At 32.8% G+C, this 21,109-nt stretch overlaps 1 protein-coding gene across 7 annotated transcripts in view; it reads right to left on the reverse strand.

The window, feature by feature from the left end:
* Positions 1–21,109, reverse strand: part of EPHA5 (EPH receptor A5) — a 345,616-nt gene that overhangs the window by 275,452 nt on the left and 49,055 nt on the right. The window lies entirely within an intron of this gene.

Genomic DNA, 21,109 nt, shown 5'->3' on the forward strand with positions numbered 1-21,109 from the left:
TAAACTAACAGAGTAGATAAAGAGTGACAGAAAAAGGCAGTACATTTTTTAAAAGATAACAGTGAATAAAAAGCAATAAATGTGGAAAAGAAGGTAGAAAAAATGTAACTTGAATCCACATTTATTTTATTGTGTAATATTATAAATAACTCATCACTATAATAATACTTGAAAGAAATTTCATTAGTTTAAAACTAATAGTAGAAGCTTATTTCATTGACTCAACCTATTTAGGATTCTTTTGCAAATGGGATAGCTAAATGTTTATTCATAGATTTATCAATGAAGCATAAACTTAGAGACAGATATAAAATAGGGATAAAAAGTATATATGAAAAGCCTTGTCATTTTGAAAACTGAGTTTTTGTTATATTCTGGGAATGCATTAATTATTTTTACCAACATGTTATTTTATGCGTAATGACCTTAAGAGTTCTGAATATATACAAGATACAGAAAAAAATTAGTATGATTTATATAGCTGCCAAAGTATTAGGTCAAAGAGATCCAAACCAATCTCTTGGGCAGCCTGGGTGGCTCAGCGGTTTAGCGCCGCCTTCACTCCAGGGTGTGATCCTGGAGACCTGGGATTGAGTCCCATGTCAGGCTCCCTGCATGGAGCCTGCTTCTCCTTCTGCCTTTATGTCTGCCTCTCCCTCTCTCTCTCTCTCTCTCTCTCTCATGAATAAATAAATAAAATCTTAAAAAAAAATAAACCAATCTCTTACCCAATAAAATATTTCAGTTTTAAGACTGAACAGCATAGAACTAAATTATTCTCCATAAGAACATTATTATTATTATTTAAGAAGTTGTTTAAAATTTGTATAGAATCCGCGTGTATAAAACTATATATATTTTTGTTTTAAATCTTTAAATGGGATCCCTGGGTGGCGCAGCGGTTTGGCGCCTGCCTTTGGCCCAGGGCGCAATCCTGGAGACCCGGGATCGAATCCCACGTCGGGCTCCCGGTGCATGGAGCCTGCTTCTCCCTCTGCCTGTGTCTCTGCCTCTCTCTCTCACTGTGTGACTATCATAAATAAATAAAAAAAATAAAAAAAATAAATAAATAAATAAATAAATCTTTAAAAAAGACCCTGAAAGAGAGCAATGAAATCACACTGGCTTTCAATAAATCCAGAATGTGATTTCAGACATTAAATATTATAGATAATAAACTTCATAGAACTTCATCCCTTAGACATGAAATTAAATAGAGCATTGTTTCTTGATTCTGTTCAACTGACAGAGATGTGAAAAATGTGGAGTCACAAGGGACACACATAAATCGTGTACCTCAGATGGTCCCTCTCAAAATTCTAGCTGCCATCAGACGGACATAAGTAAAAGGTGCTAATGAGAGAAAACTGCTGAGTTCCTGAAATTCACAAGAGAGAGAGACATCAAGATTTTATCTGAACCACTTTCACGTCGTGGTGTTATGTGAAGCCTTAGTTCTTTCATTTAATCTCACTTTTGTCTTCCCTCAAAATGTCCATAAACTCTACTTAGCTTCAGATTTCCAAAACAGCTTTCTTTTTCAGCAGTCCGTCACTAAACTATTTACATTATCTTCCTGAAGTGATCCAGCTATCAATCTCTTTATTATATTACTGAATGCCATTATTAATATTTCATGCAAAAGAATACCTCAACTAACCAAATGAAAATCATACAAGTAACTTCACATATCAAAGTTAAATATATATTCTTTGAATTAGTAAAATGGAAAAAAGCATCAAAAAATTTCTTCTCTAGGAAAACAAAATTACAATGCTACAATATCTCTGTTTTAGACTATTTTATGTCTTCCAATACAAAACACAAAGAGAATTTCAAATCCTTGCCCTTAAATAATTTATGCAAAAACTATCTCTGCATCATATATTCCAATAGGACACTGCTAGCAAGTAGAGGACTCAGACAAGTAAAATGAATCAGAGCAACAGCATCTTCCAAGATTATAAGGCAAGCAATTCACAGTCTTTGTCTGTACAAAGTCCAAGGTACACAAATATTATTAAAAATGCAAGCCAAGCAGCACTCAACAAGACAGCTTAATAGTTACTGCTTCAGGTGATAATTTCAAAGTATGTGCGTAAGCATCTTACTTCTCTGAATATTCTCAATTAAGAAGAGAAAAACTATAATTTTCTTTGATGTTAGAATCCATCATGGTGGGATTTTATTTATTTTTCTTTTCAAGTGTCCAAAATATAAATGAAGGCTCACATATTCTATTTTTAATGAATGAACAGAAATACTTTAATTTAAATAATTATAGCCATAAGCCATTCAGAGAATCAACTAGAAAATACGTACAATTTCCCATAAATATCTGCTGCTATGTAGATGAATATGATAAGAAATAGACGAAAAAATTCATCTATTTTGGATTTGCTAGTTGAACTAAAACTTTGAATTCTTCCAAATTTTCTTCCTTTTTAATACAAAGTGTGCATCTTGATGTCCTCAGCAAAGATAATACTGATGTAGAAGAAACAAAGGGGATGAAAAGAAAGAATACCAAAAATTTAAGAATGTGGCAGGTACATCTTTGCAAATGTCATGTCAAGAAAATTGTAGCCATATAATGAAGCCCACAAATTGAAAACACAACATTTTTGGTTCAATTTTGTTGGGTTTCCTATGATCCCATGGTTTATTTATTTATTTGTATTTTCTTAAAGATGTTACTTATTTATTCATGAGAGACAGAGGGAGTGAGAGAGGCAGAGACATAGGCAGAGGGAGAAGCAGACTCCCTGTGAGTAACCTGATGCAGGACTTGATCCCAGAACTCCAGAATCACACCCTGAGTCAAAGGCAGACACTCAAACACTAAGCTACCCAGCAGTCCCGATCCCATGGTTTAATAAAAGTATTTGCTGTTCCTTGATCACTGCAAGCAACGTACCTGGGCATTTTGAAGGCATTTTGAAAAGGTGGTCACTGAATGCAAGTCTAGCCACTCCTCAAGGTCCACCCTCCGAGCCTGTGCTTTTCACTGTTTCTCTCCTCCTTACTCCTATTACTTTAAGATTAAAGAACTAGTTTTACACAGTCAACTTGGGCTAGTTCCTTTGCCTGCTGGGCACTGAAAACTCTAAGTCAGTTGGGTTCAAATCCTATGCCTGACCAGGTATCTCAAGCCAGCTACAGTCATGAGAGTTGTGGCAAACAAAAAAGGACTTATTTTCATAAACATGTGTGAATCATGATAAACATACAAATGTTAGAGTTACCAACCTTTCCCATAAAACCAGAACTACCCATAATTCAAACCCTCTATTCCAGTCATTTAATGTCCAGTATAAAATATTAGAAGGGGTCTTAAAAGATCTGGCCCTACCATTCATTTTAGAAATGAGGAAGTTGAATACCTGACAAAATTCCAAACTCTCAGAGGGACAACCCTTTCCATCTGAGCGTCCCCTCTGCCTGTGTCTACCTCTGTGTTCTTGTTGGCACATCTCTGTCCTTGATGTATATGTGTGTGGGATCCCTTGATTCACTGCCATCAACTGCTACCCTACTCTGTCAAAATGAAATTCACTTTTATTTTTTTTTGGTATCATCTCACTATAAACTTTTCTTCTTTCTTTTCCTTCCTTCTTTCTTAACTTCCTTGCTTCCCTTATTTCCTTCCTTTCTCCTTCCCCCCTTCCCATTTCTCTTTCTTTCCTTCTCCCCCTCCTCTCCTCTCTCTCTCTCTCTCTCTCTCTCTCTATATATATATATATATATATATATATATATTTTAATACTCTGAATGACAGATATGAGAGTAGAGACATGATTTCTTATTCTCTACTGTATCTCAGAGTCTGACACCACAGGGCACAGATTAGGGCACTCCTATATTTTGTATGACTGAATTAATATTAAATATATACACATTCTTCCTTAGTCCAGAAATTTGCCAATTCAAAATATGAAATAATTCAATTATGGTATATAAATGATTGTATGATTTGTCTTTTGGGTTGGTTCACACAAAGATAAATTTTGTTCTGTGTAACCTGTCTGAATTTCATAAATTTGAAAAGGAGAGTTTATAAATTCATGGGTCTTTTAAATTAGTCTTCAATAAAAAGCTGTAAGCAGGGTAGCCCAGGTGGCTCAGCAGTTTAGCACCGCCTTCAGCCCAGGGCCTGATCCTGGAGATCGGGGATCGAGTCCCACATCAGGGTCCCTGCATGGAGCCTGCTTCTCCCTCTGCCTGTGTCTCTGCGTCTCTCTCTCTCTCTCTCTCATGAATAAATAAATAAAATATTTTTTAAAAGCTGTAAGCATTTAAGACATTTTCTCTTAGTCCAATAATTCATACAATTGTTTGGCTTTCACTTTTCTGTATTAACCTATGGAACCATTTTTCATTAGCATCATATTTTAACAGTTTTAACTTATAGCTGAGTTTAAATGTTATTTTTTTCTATGATATATTTAAAAATATTCTTTTCACTTTTCACTCACCAATCTTCTTCACTATTCAGAGTAAAAGCCCAGAATATATCATAGGAGTCAGTGACACTGCACTTTATTTCATATTTCAGTCAAATAACATTAGGACTACCTTAGTGGTTTTTTTTTTTTGGCAGAGAGATATAAAAATATAGCTAAGAATCAATTATTTTCACTTTTACTCTGATATGCCCAAAGCATAACTTTGTAGCAAGACCTTGTTTACCACATAAATGCTTCTTTGAATATACGGATAACTGCCCATTATCCTTTAATGCTACAATATTTTGTATAATGCCTTTGAAATGATCCAAAAAATTAATACTGGGCTTCCCATTATATTTAAAATACTTTTATATGTCATTTATTATGATCTGCTGTGTGTGCATATGTGTGTGCTTGTTATCTGTGTATACTGTATATTTCCTAATTTTACTGAGGATGTCCTGATTTCAAATTACTAATTAACTGCTGTTTTTAAAAGACCACTACTTCTCCATGACCTTAGAAAATGCCCAGGAAATAGTTTGGCAATATGCTCAAATTTGAAGTAAGGCACTTTAACCACTTTAACCAATGAACAACACATTCCAATTGTCACCCCATAATATGTTTACCTAAAGTCTAGAATTTCTAGAAGCTTCTTGCTATGCAAAAATCAGATGAAATACAGTATAAAAAATCTGAATCTTCAAACTAATCAAAGATCTTCATTACTTCATCTTATTTTTTCTATTTTGCTATACTGATTAAAATTGGGTAAAATACATTCAAATAAAGATCTAAATGAATTGCTTATTTTCTTGTTTTCCCCAGGTACATGATAAACAATACTAATACTCTTCTCCATACCATTTTGTAAGACTTACTATGCTTACATAAAACTATTATGTTTTTCCTTTCTGATGGATGTACAATTGATCTCACTTGTCTGTGTGCATGAAAAGTCAGTCTTAATTTAAGACATTCAATCCAGGACATTTGCTCTGAGAGAAACTGAGCCTGAAAATCCTCAAAGTTAAGTGACTTGGGAACATGATTAATGGCAGAAAAGGTGGAGGAATTAATGGCAGAAAAGGTGGAGGAATCTTGTTATTATCAGGACAAACTTTTTTTTTTTTTTATCTGTTTATTATTACTACCTTTGGTGTGTTACTGTCAAGTAGAAGCCATTCCTCATCAGGAAGAAATACTGTATTATTATGACTAGTACATGTTGAGTACAAATATGAATTCCAAGTCTGCCGGCCTATCTAGTGGCCGCCCAAATGCTTAAGCACTGAGTCAAGAAGAGCAAACTTCACCTTTGATCATAATACGCTGAAAGACATTTTGTTATATAAATCAAATGTGATCCTGGGAGATGTGAAAACCTCACAACTAATATAGTACAGGAAAAGTAGTCTATAGCTAGAGCTAGTCAACCCTCATTTGAGATTAATATTCTTATTAGGTACTATATGCATGAATAATCATAAGGAATACAACCAAATTATTTTGCAGATAAGTAAACTGAGGCTTAGAGTGATTGATAAACTCATTAATGCCAAATTAATATCTGGCCAAAACTCTCTGACACTGTTTTCTCCTATTTTTTTAAAAGATTTTGTTTATTCATGAGTGACACAGAGAGACAGAGAGAGAGGCAGAGACACAGGCAGAGGGAGAAGCAGACTCCATGCAGGGAGCCCGATGTGGGACTCGATCCCGGGACTCCAGGATCACGCCCTAAGCCAAAGGCAGACGCTCAACTGCTGAGCTACTCAGGTGTCCCTGTTTTCTCCTATTAAAGGTGGTTAAAGTTATAATAGAATAAAGTTATAAGGCATAAAGCACAGTAGTGCTTGAGATCATTTTAATCAACAAGAGATAAAACTTTTCATTATCTAATAAACTAGGTAATTTTGTTTTCAAAAGATAAAATTGTGGGCCATTGTTGTAGAATCACAGCATTCACCCCTCCTTGATCAGTTTCCCAATTTTTGGATCAAGGCCATGCATGGTCCACTGAGTTCCAGAAGGTTCTTCGTTTTTACGTATAACCATAAGAACAGAATTATTTAAAAGTAATAAAATACATAGTATAAAGTTTCTGCTTCAGATATTCAATCTTTCTAATAGTCATGGTTCTTTAGTAAAGTAAATATGACATAATATATCAACTTTCAACAAAAAAAATTTGAATCAACAATCTTGTTCCATTTCTTCAATAATATGTTAGTGGAAAAAGACTGCATCAGATAGGCATTTGAGTTGCTTAAAACATCTTTAAGGGGCACCTGAGTGGCTAAGTTGGTTAAGTGTCTGCCTTCTGCTCAGGTCATGATCCCAGGATCCTAGGATTGAGGCCAAATTGGGCTCCCTACTCAGTGGGGAGTTTGCTTCTCCCTCTCCCTCTGCTTACTCATTCTCTCTCACTCTCTTTCTTTCAAATCTTTTTAAAAATCCTTAAAATTGACAAGTATGGTATAGAAATATTAATAGAGATGACTCAATTTTCTGTGAATAATAAAGGTGAAGTCAATTACTTTATTGTCAGTGGAATTGTACAAATATTTATGGGCTCAAATTCAATACATGAAACAAAAACACTTAAGACAGAAATTAAACTTTCAAGTTTTTATGAATATTTTCACAGGGAACCATAGACAATCGAGCATCTATATACAATCAACACTAAATAAATATGAATGGCAAAGAGGAGATTTTTTTCCCCTAGGAAAACAATTTATAGTTATTTTTTCTTTAGTGTTGCAGTCAGCAATTATTTTAAAGGAAAGAATAAATGAAAAGAAAGAAAACAAAGTCTTTATTTGTTAAAAAATATCATCAAAATGCAGATGAATGAATTGGACATGGGGAAAATCAAAAGGCCCATATCAGCTAAAATATGCACAGAGAAGTTCATGACTTTAGCAAAAAACAGTAATTCCTAGTAAATATTATAATGAACATAATCTAAAAACAGAAAAGAAAATGTCTATATCACAATTGCTTATGCATTTATTGTTATTCCACACTCACTATAAAATAGCTTCACATAAAATGATAAAATAGGTTATAAATATTTAAGTTTTAAAATCTGGCTTTTTCCCTTGAAAAATTCACTTAGGAAAATAAATTCAAACTCATCAAATGGTCAATAGTTTCAAAGGTAGCAAGAGCTAAGTGGATAAGTATGCTTGGAATTAACAAATGAATAAAAATTTAAATTCTTAAATGATTTCATGAGTGTTTTTTCAAAAAGCAATCCCATTAAATATGATACATGTTATCTAGTATGTCAATGACTTTCTGCCATGAATTATAATTTTATTTTTTTTTTTGAATTATAATTTTAATAGAAGCTAAAATCAAATAGAATTATAAACAACTAATTTAGTTTAGTTCCATATCTGTTACATTGTACTTAGGACACCATGCTTAAGTTATAGTAGCTTACCACTGTATATTTTCTAGCATATTATATTAAGAGATGATCAATCCAACATTTAATAATATGTAAAACCATTGGACTATTAATACTCTTTCATGTACTGAAACAAAAAAAAAGTTTTTATAATCAAAGTTTACAGTCTGTGAGTTTCTATCTTTCTAAAGAAATGATTGTGATCTCAATTCCATACAAGAGTATATATTTACTCTTTTTAAGGTCGAAAAAGTCATATGTTTCTCTTATGTCTCAAGATTTCACAGTGGTCACGCACATGCTGTAAAAAATTCCTCCCTGACAGTCATTGTGAGATGTTAGAAAAGATTCTCCTAGTGTTATTTAAATGTATATCGCCTCAATAACACTTAAAATTTCAGAGTGACATTACTACTCTCTTTAATATAAATACTGTCCTCTTACACATAGCTACAAATTCTGTGGAGAAGGTTTCATTTCAAAACAATATGAAAGTTTCCGTAAATGAGGGGGGGAAAAAACTATTTTACTTGGGATTCAATTTAATGAAAATAAAGCATATTAACCTTTGGTGCACTTAATGTTTCAGGCAAAATAGATACAATTATGTCCTTTCCATTCTGGCAAGAAAAAAAAGTTTCAGTAAACCATTTGCAACTCTGGATTATTTATCCAGCCTATAAAAGATACCAGAAAATATAATATTGTCTGTCCTCTTTAGTATTTACTCTGGCCTCATTTTTCTATAGATAATATTGCACTTGTGATGTAGGCCTTGACAACAGTGCCCATAAATCAATTCCATATTTCACATTAATCATGTTCTTGTAATCAGTGGCTATTCAACACAAATTTCCATCTCATTTTTTGTTGGAAAACAGCCACATTGGAGCTTTGAGCTTATTCAAGTATAAGTGACTGTATTGCCATAATATGGACTAAAGTCCACTGCATCTACTTGCCACAGTTGTATTGAAATCCTGTAGAAAGTGAGGCCGCCTAACATTTAGCGTGTGGTCCAGTCAGTCAGGAGCTGGAACTTCAATCGTTTATTTTTTCAGAGTTCCTGTACTTCTCTCTTTGAACTAAAAGAAGGAACAGCTTTAAGTCCATTGCAAATCCCTCCTCCTGTATTTTTCGAGCCTTGTCTGGCCAAGACATGGATCTCAAAAAAAAAAAAAAAAAAAAAAAATAGCTCTTTGAGTAAAACTACACATTTCTTCCAAAAACTTAAAATGGACATTTAAAATTTTTAGTGAGAGTTCTAAAATGATAATTTCAAGATCAGCGTGTATTTTTTCATGCTTTTGATCATTAGTTTAATGCAAATTTATTTTACCTACATTAGACTGTGGAATTTTATTTATTTATTCTTTCTACTTGGATTCTGCCTACATTTTTTTCTTATCTTCAAATATTGTTTATTTCTCTTTGTTTCATATATTGTTTCTTCTCTGTCAAGCAACTGTCTCTTTCTTAGGTTAATAACCATAAATGGGAATAATGATATTAATTTTGTAGTGTGATGCTAATTGTAAAATTAAAACAAGTTATTAATTGTCTTTTTCTCAGCTTATCAACACAATCCCCTTCACCAATATATTCTGGTAATTGGAAATATACATAGAGTAAATACACATTGTAAATCTGTTACAGATAACAGATAAGGCTTGTTATGATACAGAAATACAGAATTTTTTAGCCTAATAATGTTAGATGTCATTTGATACTTCCATATGTATTTGTAGATGAACAAACAGGGCTTTTGATATGAAAAAAATATATTCATAATTACAAGAGTTAATTGTCTCTGACATCCATTTATTCTTTTGTGTTATACAACTAATACTTTATATGGTATATAACTAACAGATCCTAGTAAAGATGGTTCAGTGGGCTCCTGGGGATCTCAAGAAATTTGCTGATATTTCTCTATTCCAACTTTTGTTAATTACACTTAATATAGAAGAAATTTAAACATTTAAGTATGTGTTTATTAGGAGAAAAGTAGCAGATATGGAATCAAGTTTTAGAAGGGCTATTGGGCACAGGAACTCTTCTGTGCTACTGGTGGGAGTATACATTAGCAGCAAAATTTGGGGAGCTGCCTGGAAATATATGGCAAATTATTATTTTTTAACTAGAATTTTTACATGTGACTAGAAATACATATGTCAAGATGTTATCTCCAACATTGTTGGCCAAACATTAGAAACAACATACATGCCATCAATAAGAATGAATAAAAAGTATTATATTCATACTATAAATCATTGAACAAGAGTTAACATTAATTCTTTTATGTAACAATTGCAAAAACATGATAGAGGAAATGATTTTTTTCATCAGTAAAGCTATACTTTAAACAAAATAAATAAATAATCTCTAAAAAATAAACAAAACAATACTAGAAGTTATGTTTTGCAACATCCATATACTCATATGGTGATAAAAATATAAATGAACAGAGAAAAATTCACTAAATTTATGAGAATAGATCAATAAAAAGAATCTAACATGAAACATAGAAAAAGATTTACCAAAAAACCTTACAGAGCTTCAGAGACCTCTAGAACAAAATAAAGCATATTGACATATATGTAATCAAAGTCCCAAAAGAGAAGCTAGAATAGAATGAGAAACATGGTATTTGAATAACTCATCAAGATTTTGCTAAATTTGAGGAAAAATATTGATGAGCAAATCCAAAATGCCCACTGAACCTAATGAGTGTATTCACAAAGATCCATGCTTAGACATATTATAGTAACACTGCTGAGAGCCAAGACATTAAAAAAAAAAAAATTGACGGGTGCCTGGGTAGCTCAGTAGGTTAAGCATCCAACTCTTGATTTCAGATCACGTCATGATCTCAGGATAGTGAGATAGAGCGCCGTGTCAGACTCCATGCTCAGCAGGGAGTCTGCTTGAGATTCTCTCTCTCACTCTCCTTCTGTCCCTTCTCCCCGTGCTTGCACTCACTCTCTCTTTCTCTCTCATTAAAAAAAAAAAAAAAAATCTTAAAAAAAAATTGAAAGCTGCAAAGGGGAAAACCACTCATCAAGTAGAGAACAGAAATATAATAATCAGCTGACTTCTCAGCTCTCAGCAAAAACAAGGCAGGCCAGAAGAGAATGGAATGATGTATTCAAAATGCATGAATGAAAAAAAAAAAAGCTGTCAACAGAGAATTCTGTATCTAGCAACTGATTCAAAAGCTGCCAATAAAAAATAAATGATCCAATTAAAAAATGGACAAGCCATGAACAGACATGTACTGCATAGGGTGCACAGATAGCAAGTAAATACATGAAAAGATGTTGAATGTCACTAAAATATCAAGGAAATTCAAATTAAAACCATAATGAGATATCACTACACACCTACCTGAAATGTATTAATTTTTGTGTGTGTATGACACAAATGTTGAGGATGCAGAGAAACTGAATTGCTTATACATTGTGAGAATGTAAAATAGTACAACACTCTGTAAAACAAACAGTTTCTTATAAAGCTAAACATGCAATGTAGCAAGTTCATTCTTCCACACTGGTCCTAGGTAAATGAAAACATGTTCACACAAATATCTGCATGTGCATGTCCATAGAAGATTTATTTTTAATACCTCTAAAATTAGAATCAGCCTAGATGACTTTCAGTGGTGAATGGTTAAACAAACTATGGTACAAGTATACAGTGGAATACTACTTAGCAGTATAAAGAAACAAACTATTGATACAAACAACAACTTGAAATCTCAAAATGTTAAATGCTTGATAAATTCATTTATGTAGTATTTTTGAAATAAGATTTTAGAAGTGGAGAAGAGAGCTGAGTGGTTTCCAGAGCATAGGACAGGGACATATGAAGGAGCAGGAGAGTCATGAATGTGCTCACAAATGGGCAATATGAGAGATCTTGGTGGTACTGTGTCTGTTTAGTATTGTAAAGGTGGTGAGAATATAAACCTACATAGGTTATGAATCTGTATGAAACTTAATACATGCATGCACAAGAGAGAGAGAGAGAGAGAAGCAGAGAATGAAAGATCAGGGGAAAATGTTACAGAATTAGTGAACAATATAATAACATTTGGAATTCAGAGGTCTTTGACTTCAAAGCTCATGTTTTAAGTCACTACACCATGATGTCTCCCAAAGGAAAACATAGAGTTTACGTGAAAATAGTCATTCCTAGGCAAACTAATATGGAATAAAGAAATTCATTCTCTGGTATTCTTTTCAAGACACAGCTATATTTTTTAATTCCCAAAATTCTATTCTGTACGTTATTTTTGTTTCTCTTTAAATATTAAAGCTAAAGTAGTTATTAAAGTACTATCACTCAAAGTAATTTCTATTCAACTAGAAGAATCCCACTAAATATTTCATAGAAAATTAATGTTCTTAATTTTTATGTATTTATATTTTAATTCTAGTATAATTAATATACATTGTTATACTAGTTTCAGGTGTACAAATAGTAATTCAACAATTCTACACATTACTAAATGCTCATTACAATAAGTATTCTCTTAATCCTCTCCACCTATTTCACTCATCCCCTCACTTACCTCTCATCTGGAAACCACCAGTTTGTTCTCTATAGTTATGTTTATTTTTTGTTTGTATTTTTTCCCTTGTTCATTCTTTTTGTTTCTTAAATTCCCCATATGAGTGAAATCACATAATAATCTTTTTTTTTACTGACTTATTTCACTTAGCATTATACCCTCTAAATTCATCCATGTTGCTGCAAATGGCAAGATTTCATTCTTTTCTATGGCTGACATATATATATATATATATATATATATACACACACACAATATACATACATATACATATATATACATATACATATATATACAATTATATGTGTATATATTGTATATATATTGTATATATATATGTATATGTGCATATACATATATACAATTATATGTGTAGATAGATAGATAGATACACAATTTCTTCTTTATCCATTCATCTGTCAATGGACACTTGGGCTGCTTCCGTATCTTGGATATTATAAATTATGCTGCTGTAAACACAGGGGTGCATACATCTTTTCAAGTAAGTAAAAACAAAGGTTGCTTTTTTTTTTTTAACAAGACAGCTACAGAGCTCTTCCTAGTGTATTCGGGTTTAAGATATTAAAATCAAAAGCTTTGGGATCCCTGGGTGGCGCAGCGGTTTGGCGCCTGCCTTTGGCCCAGGGCGCGATCCTGGAGACCCGGGATCGAATCCTACGTCGGGCTCCCGGTGCATGGAGCCTGCTTCTCCCTCTGCCTGTGTCTCTGCCTCTCTATCTCTCTGTGACTATCATAAATAAATAAAAATTAAAAAATAAATAAATAAAAAAATAAAATCAAAAGCTTTGAGAACTCTATGCACATATATAATCTCATAGTATACATATCTGTATAGTAAAGCTATGCAGTAAAGTATCCCATCAAGTTTTATATATTTACTATTTTCTACACTTGCGTTGCCGGAGAACTCATTTATTCATAACACATATGAGCATTTTGCTGAATGTTCCACAGCACATATTTTGGGAAATACTAGTTATGGTGTTGACTGTTAATTGCTTTGTTGTAGCTACTTACTGGAATGTCATGAAATTATGTCTTAAATTCTGGCCACTCCCTGTGATACATTTTTGTGGTACCTAATTTAGATTCTACTGTCAGTTTACATATCTACATCCTCCAATAGATTCACTCAATGACAAAGAAACCTGTTGTCAATTGTTTGTGTATCCCCAATGTTTAGAATTATGCCAGGAGAGTTGTACAAACTTAATACATATTTATTGAGTGAATGTACATAAGGATGAAAGAATGGATAAGTGAATAAAAGAATAAATGCATGAAAATAAAAACAGCCATTTGATTTACTCTCACTGCTTTACTCAGTGATGTGCTGGGATCTACAGCAGGGGAACAGAAAGAACTTTCAAGTGAGTTATTTCTCTCTCCTTTTTCTAGGAGCAATTTAGTCCGAGAACACTTGGCATGTCAACCCTGAAATGTTGCCAGCCTTTTGCTCTGGCCACTATTTTATTCTTCTCAATAATAACTCCCACCAGAAGAATGGCAAGGAAAGAAAGAGAAGGTTAAACTGAATTCTGTCAAATGTTGTTAAGAGCTGGCAGCTCTAGGAAAGGTTTTATACCAAAGAGAATTGAATCTAGTGGAAAGAGGCTACCTGAATCACTGTGAATTTCATTTATCTGTGTATTTCTGTTCCTAATTATCACTGGTAAGTGACAGTTGGCAAGCCCATCGAGGTCTCAGAAGATTATAAAATTTTATTAAATGGTCAAAACATACCATTTAAAAACTTCAGTGATTCATGCAAAGAAAAGCACACTGTATTTCATGTGATGTTGAGGCTTGCTCTAACCAGCTTCTTTTCATATAAAATAAGATGTTAAAGTTACATAACGGTATCTGAAATTTCTATTTTGATAAGATCTAATTAGTTGGGCTACACAAAATGTAAAGTTTGAATGCTGGAACATAGATTCCCTTTCACTCACCCCAATACTCTCCCAATATATATAATATACATGAATATAATATACATAGTTATATTCACTTTTTTTTTTTTTTGCTTTAATTGAAGGTCTCAGCGTACTTCACAGGAGAATTTAGAGCCATATTTGAGAGTTAACCACCTCATAGCATGAAGGTAGAAATACTTCTTGAAGATTTTTCTCTAAGTAGTTACTTTACAGCTTCATACAACTTTACTGCTGACACTGTTCATTCCTGAAATGGTTTTTACAGAATAACTAATATGCCCCAAATGTGCTAGCTTAATGTTTTTCTCACATTCAACGACAAAGTCTACACTTATATTTATGAGATGAATGCATGTATAATTCTGAAAAGTTGCCATAGTTAAACATTCCATTCATAACTAAGTAGAGCTTAAAATTAATAAAATACATACTTGTCCCAATCACAAAAGTTTGCCACAAAGAGGCCTATGAAAAAAATACAGTGATGTCAGTGATGTCAGTAAGTGGTGTCAGTGATGTCACTGACAACCTGCCAGCTGTTTACATACATACATTTGTTGATAATACTTTACTTTGGAGACATTTACACTAATCTATTATAAACAGTTTAATGTTTTCTACATAACTGAAAAATTATGTCTTTAACAAATTATATTTAAAAATTTAATATTCTTCAGAGTTTTATAAACCAGTATTAGATAAACATACAAATATACATAATTTCAAGCATTTAAAAAAAGTCTGAACTATCTTTGTTTGAAGAAAGTGATTTAAAAAGGAGCTTTGGTATTTAATAATAGAATATAAAATGTTATCCAAGTTAGAATCACTAACCATAAAGAATATACAGCTAGAAAAGCTATATATTGATATTAAGTAATTGAATTTGATTTCTGCAGCCTGGTTTTGAAAATGTACCTCTAAATGGAAGATGAATAATGACTGGGGTACTTTTTTTTTCTATTTAAACCACTTTAACTCACTTTTTTTCCTCAGCTAAAATACCTTAAAAGTGACCGTATTAAATATTCAGCGAGATGTACCAAGTGAGCCTCATTAATAGGCCAGGTTTTCCTAGATAATATCTATGTGCACAGAATTCCCATTCAATGGGATAAGACACCCATATTTGATTTCCAATACCAAATACAGTCACTGGAACATAATAGGTGGGTGATTATCTTTTTCAATTAATATTTACAATTTATTCTCTCCATCTGACTTATGAGCAGCTTGAAGTTTCTCTTTCATTTCTCCATTTATAATGGACACAGTACTGCTACAAAAAAAATTTATGATAAATCTTATTTCATTGACAAATGAATGGAGGCACCAAAAACAAAGTGAAAAGGGTACAGATATCATAATCCATGAGAAAATTAAGATCTAGAACTAGAGGGATCCCTGGGTGGTGCAGCGGTTTGGCGCCTGCCTTTGGCCCAGGGCGCGATCCTGGAGACCCGGGATCGAATCCCACGTCAGGCTCCCGGTGCATGGAGCCTGCTTCTCCCTCTGCCTGTGTCTCTGCCTCTCTCTCTCTCTGTGTGACTATCATAAATAAATTTAAAAAAAAAATTAAAAAAAAAAAAAGATCTAGAACTAGAAACAAAATCATGTGTCCAGGGACAAGAATATGAGTTCAAATATTAAGGAATTCCCAGAAAACTCTTCCACAGAGTTCTAGCATGTAATGTTTTTATTAGGATTTCTACTGCATTGACATATATAATCCTGGAATAATCTTCTGGGTATTTTCTATATCTAATACTACAGGTTGTAAGTATCTGTGTGTGTGTATGTGAATGCGGTTCTGAGCATGTTAGAAATTTGGGAAAACAGGGTAGGTGAATTGGGCAACAAACATTACCATCAGTACTCTCTCTGGCTTCAAAGGAGAGGCTACAGTTCATTAAATCCTCAGATTAAAGTTTCACTTACATCCTATTTTGCTGCAGCCTTAGCGGTATGATTAAATCTCAGATAAGAATCTTACAGTTAAAATTATTCAGTCAGGCCTAACATGCTCTAGGCACCCTTATATTAGTCCTGTGTGATTGTATTCTGTTCAGACTGCTTTATTCTACAAAAAAATGTAACATTTTGGTTTAGAATCACTTCTAAATAGTATTTCATTTGGTATAGTCCTCAAAGATGAACTATAAACTTAACAGTTTTGATTAAATCTACCAAGTAGATTCTTACTGGGTTAGAAATAATAGTAAACATCATAGCAGTGTAAAAGTTTTCTAGAAAAACACTTATGCTTTAATTTAGTTTACTTCTTCACATATGGACCTGGGCAAATTTAACCAAATTGTGTTCAAGGCAGAGGGGACATGGCCGATTTGGAAAAACCCTGGACAGAAGTTAAATGTTCCAGTCTGTAATGAAGACACAAATTTCACCTCATTCCCAAATCTTAGCCAATGAACATTGCAGAGCCTTTACTAATTCTTAAGGAAGTGAGAAAAATGTGCTAAGTATTTCTATAAAACAAATTTCTTCAATTTAATGAAATATTCTTCCTTTTGGGGTTATATGCTTATTATTTTGGAATTTTTATTTATTAAAATTAAAAAGATTTATTTATATTAAAGAGAGCAAGTTGGGGGGGGGTGGCGCAGAGAAAGAGGGAGAAAGAGAATCTCAAGCAGACTTCTTACTGATTCAGGGCTTGATCTCACCATCCAAGATCATGACCTGAGCTGAAACCACGAGTCAGACGCTTAACCACTAAGTCACCTGAGTTCCCTGAGAATTCTCTTTTTTAGTGAAACAATAGTGATAATAGAAGTTAGTCATAATAGTGATAATGAGTTTTTATTTAGGGAGTGCTCTGAGTTTACTTTTTAAATCACTGATAGGTAAACAGCATAATTACAATTCTAGGAACTGCTTGTTGGGTTTTGTCTGTAAAAAAGAAGTAATGAATGATGCCTCCCAGAATAAACTTGTTCTGGCTTTTGAAGAAAACTGTGCAGTATTTGAACTTCAAGGTTATATCACCTCAATTACTAATAAGAGCAAAGCAGTACTGTGTCATGTTAGAGATTCAGCAACACTAGGCTCTGTCAAACACTTAATTTTAAGGGTGTATATTCTTTATGCAACAATTTATCATCAACTGATTTGGACAACATGACTTGAGGCAGTTTAACTTATGCAAAGGTAGCACTCCCAAATTATTTGTAACTAACCTATCTGAACCTTAGAAATCATATCCCTATAATAAAACACTTTTATTAGGTCACAGGTCTCACATAAGGCTATTAACCTATATAATTAATATATATGATATTGTTTCTATGAGGAGCACACTTAAAGTCATAATTAAGGATGCCTCGTACTCACAGCTCATTTACAATAATCCCAAGGATCTGAATCCATATTCCTGCAAATGAGGAAAAACTCCCCTGCCAACTACACAATCATGCAGTTGTTCATTCACTAGACAATTATACTGATCATGTACTATGCTCTGGAGACACAACAGTGAACAAAGACAACTGCATGTTTTTTACATTATATTTATACCTCACACACTCTTTTAGGAGGTATGTAATGGTAAGATATTATATCATAAAATGTTGAGTTTCTGATAAGTGCTAGAAAGGAAATATTTAGTCTCTGATATAGCTTTCCAAGAAAGCTGTATGAAGGAGGCTCCAGGATTTTGGAATTCTTGGTATATTCAAAACATCTCTCCATAGAGACTGAGACATAAAAACTTTGGGCTAAATGGCTTCATAATAACTGCCCGAATAGCACTATTTCTTCCCTATCATATAATGGTAATAGATCTTATCTACTATTGAGTGTCATAGGACAATATACAAAAATTCCTAATGAAATAACATTAAAGATTGTGATAGAGTATTTTATTATGAGAAATAAATGAACTATGTGCTTTAACAACCATGTGCTTTGATAGCAGTATGACTATTATAATTAACAATGAAAACTAAGGTTTTACTTGACAAAAATACTAAGTTCCATGTAAAACTTCAAAAAATGCTGTTCCATCAGTAATTAATAAATGATGGACAATTAAAGTAAAATCCATGATCTAATAGCTAACCTCACATTTCACTATTACCAATTATAATACAGATCAGAAAACAGAATTCAATTGAAAAACCTGAAGAAATTAATGGTAATAGAGGTACGAGTAGAGTGGAAAGAATGATTCCACTTCAGAAAAATTTCAGTAGGAGATAAAATAATTACATAATAAAAATTTTACTGAATTTAAATACAAAGACAATCCTGGTGACATTTCAAAAGCAAAAGTTGAAAGCTTTTAAGTTTACTTGTCATTATTCAATGCTTTTCATATTAGTGATTTACAAATTTACTGTGGAGTGTGGTTGTCACACATCAATGGATGTGCAGCTTGCTGACTATAGATGGGACAGGGACGTTCATTTTATTTCTATTAAGAATTGCATTTCTTTTAAAAATTGTAACAGAACAGATTCCCATTGCTATCTTTCTCTTCATATTTTCATAAATTCAAAGGTAGATGTCTTTAAGGGCACAATTTATTGAAAATAATTTCATCCTTAAAGGAACTTAAAATATTCAATAGACAAAATGGTCATTTAAAAACAATTGTTATTTAGGGGCACCTGGATGGCTCAGTCATTAAAGCATCTGTCTTCAACTCAGGTCACGACTCAGGTCAACTCAGGTCAGGTCAGCATCATGTCTTCACCCTCAGATCTTAGGGTCCTTGGGATGCAGCCCCACATAGGACTCCCTGCTCAGGGAGGAATCTGTTTCTCCCCCCCTTCTCCTTGTGTGAACACATTCTCTCTCTCTCTCAAATACATAAATAAATATTTATTTTAAAAAATATTTTTTTAAAATAAAAATAACTGTTGTTTAAAAATAGTAATTGGCATAGATGAAATGACCACCTCAGATTTCAATGTTTAATGTACATGATTATTCTGATTAGTACAGCACTAATGGTTTTAAGATTTAGATAATCGAGAAAACAAGGTTTTCCTTTATAATGGAACTAAGTAAACTTGATCATATGTGCTCTCCTATATAAAAAATGTAAAAAAAAAAAAGTACATAGATATGTTATAGGGCAAAATCCACTAAATGTACCAAAAGACTGAGATAATACAAGAGAAAGGCATATAAAGAGCAGCGTCCCTCATGAATCCATTTTTTTCTGATATTGCCAATTTATTATATAAAATATATAAAATGATCACTTGTCTTTTTACATGACTATACACACATATACACACATCTATGAATGATTTTCATGTTACATTTGCACCTCATTTCATGTGCAGATGCAATCGTACAGTATATAACAAAGAAAGCAAGCTGTTATGTTCTCCAGTTAGCAAATGATGCCAACTATGACATTTAGAAATATTAAGATATCAAGCACTTAAACAGTGCTTAATATTTCTCTCCCAGTTCTCCTATGAGTAAGTCAGTATTCTCATCTCTAGAAAGATTTAGTAATTGACCTACTTGACCTAATTCACAAAAGGAGGCCATTGCAAAAAATGAGCTAAATTTAAAAATCTCCTTGTTGCTGTGGTTGTAGCTACATGAAAAAATAACGTAAACCTGGTTTTGGAATCACCAATTGACATGGCCAACATCTGGATCCCAGGATGTGGATCTGTTAGCAGTTATTTTAACATTTATTTAAAGAATGTGCTTCAATAAATGTTAACTGAATATCATATATAGCTAAGTTATATTTGAGCAACAATTTTACATTTTGAAAAGAGGCATTATGTAAAACATGACTTGATATTTAAATTTGCCATTGTCAGGGGAGAAATAAAACATCAATTTACTGCAATAACAAAAAATATTTTTGAACATCTCAGGTTTGATAAATGCTGCAGTAGATATCTAAAACATCATTAAATATAAGAATAACTCCCTGTTTCCCAAAGTCCATAGAAAATAGCACTATTATCTACTTCATTATTTTTATTGAATATTTAAATATCACTTATCTGAATAGAGTTTTATTTTTTTATTTTATTTTTCTAAAGATTTTATTTATTTATTCATGAGAGACACACACAGAGAGAGAGGCAGAGACACAGGCAGAGAGAGAAGCAGGCTCCACGCAGGGAGCTCAATGTGGGACTTGATTCCAGGACTCCAGGACCATGCCCTGGGCCAAAGGCAGGCACTAAACCACTGAGTCATCCAGGGATCCCTGAATTTAGAGTTTTAAATTTCAACGTTAAAAACCTTTACGAGACTTGAATTGTTTTATCTATTCAATTGTAGAATGATGTAATCTCCAGTGTTAACACTTATTTTTTTTAAAAGTTAATGTCTGTTATATGTCTGCATCCTGAGTGCCAAGTATAATTCTACAACATCAAATGATTTGTTGGATAAATATTTGTTGGACAAATTGATAAATACATAAACCCACAACTATATCAAGACTTTTGGACTTAAGTCCAAAATCATAATTTCAAGGTTATATGCAAGATCATACAATTTCAAATCCAAATTTTATTTAGAAAATCCACCTGTGCATGTGTGATGCAGTATACACTATTTTTACAAGACATGAGGTCAGTAGAAATTTCTATGGGATTTTTCAGTTTCTTTCTTTGTCCTACCAAGGAGCAATAGATGAGATTATATAGATGTTTAATTAAAAACATGAGCTAAATAAATTATTTAGTTTCTCATTTATGT

The sequence above is a fragment of the Vulpes lagopus genome, chromosome 12 (assembly GCF_018345385.1).
Source record: "Vulpes lagopus strain Blue_001 chromosome 12, ASM1834538v1, whole genome shotgun sequence".
Classification (NCBI taxonomy): Eukaryota; Metazoa; Chordata; class Mammalia; order Carnivora; family Canidae; genus Vulpes; species Vulpes lagopus.